The sequence below is a fragment of the Hippopotamus amphibius genome, chromosome 8, assembly GCF_030028045.1.
Source record: "Hippopotamus amphibius kiboko isolate mHipAmp2 chromosome 8, mHipAmp2.hap2, whole genome shotgun sequence".
NCBI lineage: Eukaryota > Metazoa > Chordata > Mammalia > Artiodactyla > Hippopotamidae > Hippopotamus > Hippopotamus amphibius.
Genome location: NC_080193.1, coordinates 97753690 through 97756809, shown reverse-complemented (window position 1 = coordinate 97756809; position 3120 = coordinate 97753690).

Below are 3120 nucleotides of genomic sequence, written 5' to 3'. Positions count from 1 at the left end.
CAGAAAGTCTCCAGGCCTTGGGTCTCGGGCTGTGGCATTTTGTGTTATGCTGGGAAATTGTTCTCTACATTTGCTGTGGGCAGGACAGTTTCTAATTAAGGTAGGGTTGGTGCTGCCTTCTCCCAGGGGCAATGGGAAGACCCGTGCTTTCCAGGTTCAGACCCAAGCTTCCAGAATTCCGGGTCCGTGGGGGTCTCTGACGCCAAACCTGCTGCCCTTCTGGAAGGAGAGGGGGCTTCTTCCTCCGGGCCAAGCAACCCTGTCACCATGGGGCAAATGAGATTCTATTTTCCCATGGCCAAGTACAGGGAGACAAAATCTGACAACAAAATTTGACTTTCTTCTAGGTCTTGCCTGTCACCCAACCTGCTGAGAGTTCTCCCCTGGCCTGTCTCCCGCACCAGTGCCTCTGGTGCTCTCGCAGCCCTGCCGGGTCCTGGCAGGCCTGCCTCCCATCCCCCAGGCTCCCTCATCCTTCTTCTCCAGTTCACCCAACCCTCCTCCCTGCCCCCCACCACCAGCTGGATCTGAAGCCCTGGCTTTTCTGTAGCCCTCTGGAGGGCAGAGCCTGGCTTCTTTTCTCCCCAGAGGCTACCTGGCATATAGTTGGCACTTAATACATGTTAGTTAAGTCAAAACACAAAATAATCCCCAGAGTTTTTAATTTGCCTTCCACGGCTCTCCATATGGAGTAACTCATTGGACAAACATCAATTTGGCGCCAACTATATGCCAGGCACCCTGTCAGGTAAATAAGACAGACGGGGTTCCTAATTTCACAGTAAGTCGCTCAGATCACAGAGCCGCAGTCGTGAGTGGGGCTGGCCTTCCACCCCAGGCCTGTCTACCCCCTGTTCATCTTGGAGCTCCAGGCCCTGGCCAGGAATCCTTCAACCGTACAGGATGAGGGAAGAGGATTCCAGACCAGGTGCACCGGGAGCCCAGTGGGAAATCACGGGATGTGAGTGAGTGTGTGTGTGTGTGTGTGTGTGTGTGTGTGTGGGTGTGTGTGTGTGTGTGTGTGTGTGTGTGGTCAAGGGGCTGTTCTGTTTGGCTGGGGAACCAGGAAGGCTGGTGAGAGAGAAGGTGGGAAGAGACAGGAAGTAGCAGGGTGCGGGGTTCTGTGAGTTGCTTTTCTCTGCGGCCCTGAGCCTCCGTCCTCAGCACCCCTTGCTGTGATTTCTGAGGACATGCTTCTCCATCTGTTATCTTGCTGCCGTCCCCGGGTTTCTGAAGGAAAGCTCCCTGCGGCGCCCGGACGTGAAGTGGCTTGTCCAGGCTCCCCCGGTTAGCGCTGGCCAGGACTGCAGTCCGAGGAACCTGAGCTTACTTTCCAGGCTATGCTGGTTTTTTCTTTTTTGAGACAAAATCTAAGTCCATGTTGTCATCGCTCCTTGGGGACTGCAATCAGAGGGGCCTCGGCGTCTGTGCAGGAGCTGCGGCCGGTGTTAGCATCAGGCTTTTGCCGTCCCTCCTGCTCCTGTGCTTTGCGCAGCTGCCAAACCGGCTCCCTCCCAAGGCCGTGCCTTCGGGAGCGAGGAAAGAAAAGCAGATCATTTTGACAAAATAAAAGTTAATAGATCCAGGAGAAATTACTGTGATCAGAGCCACCGACACTCCACCGGGCAAGTGGGGAAATGTGTAAAATCTCAACGCTCACATTCTCCTCCCTTTTCCCCGCCCCCCTGCCCTAAGGTCTGCTTTGAATGTGTACTTTTCTGCCCTGATGATGTTTAAGATCTTGCCAGAGGCAGGAAAACAGGGAAAATATTCTTGCCTGTAAACAAAGGGGAACATTTCATGGAAGAGACTTAGAACTTTGAGACTTACCTTGGAATGGGTGGCAGGAAAATCTAATGCTTGAGAAATAATGATCCCAACGTTAGGTCACTCAGGCAGGGCAGCCATCCTACATGGCCTTAAAAGTGTCGTGTCAGCACAAGGATGGTTCGTTCATTTATTCAATAGTCAATGGACGCTCACTATTTCCAGGGAACTTGATGAGATATGAAGTGCAAACACAGCTCTCCAGCCTGCTAGGAAATCGTAGTGCAGCGGGGAAGACCAAACACGTGCAGGACGTGGCAGGTAGTGATCGCTGACCCACCAGGGATCTTCTCACAGCTTCTGCTGTGCTGCCTGCCCCGGGTCCAGGGCTGAAGTCTCACCGGCAGCGCTCCCCTCGATAAGCACGAAAGGGCAACCCTGTACTTTCCTCACTCATCCACACAGCACGCCCCACTGCCATCAGCACCAAGTTCATCCCACTGGAGAATTTAGATATTGGCATGTGAAATCTGGGCTTGGACCCCCTGCTCTGTTGGAATGCCGGGGAAGGAAAAAGAGGTGCAGAAAACAGGAAACTGGCCTTGGGAAGCTGTGAGCTGGAGACCACGCAGGCTCATCACGCAGTCTTTCTTCCCCAGCCACATCCAGAAAGGCACGGTGCACGGCGTCTGTTCCTCACCTACATTCAGTGATGGGGATGCTGACCATGTTTTCCTACCTCAGAGAGCAAGAGGTCTGATCATGACCCCTCCCCACATTCTTGGTGTGTCCACCTGAAAATGTCCCCTCCTACCTTCCATCTCTAGCTTTATCACTCCTCTTTTCCAGATGAGAAACCCAGGACCCTGAGTAGTTGATTTTTTTTTTTTTTTTTTTGGCCCCACTGCAGGGATAGAACCCGTGCCCCCTGCAGTGGAAGCGTGGAGTCCTAACCATTGGACTGCCAGAGAATTCCCCCTGAGTAATTGATTTGCCCAAAGACAAAGAGCCAGTTTGAGGCTGAGGTCTCCCAAGTCACGTCTATGGCATCTTCTGCCTTAAAATGCCACATCGTCCTCATTCCAGATTTACTACTTCCCCCCTCTCTTTGCCTCCATTTCATCCTGGTAGTGGCTCATGAGGTCCTGAGGAGGAATGCCTAAAGCAGTCAGCTTTAATCCAGCAATTCCACTCCTAGATATTTGCCTAAGAGAAAGAAAAGGCTTCAAAAAGGCTTGGACGTGAAATATTTTTTGTGTCTTTATTCACAATAATAAAAAACTAAAAACAACCCAGGTGTCCAATGACAGATGGCTTCATAAACTGTGGTTTATGTCATGGAATATTACTCAC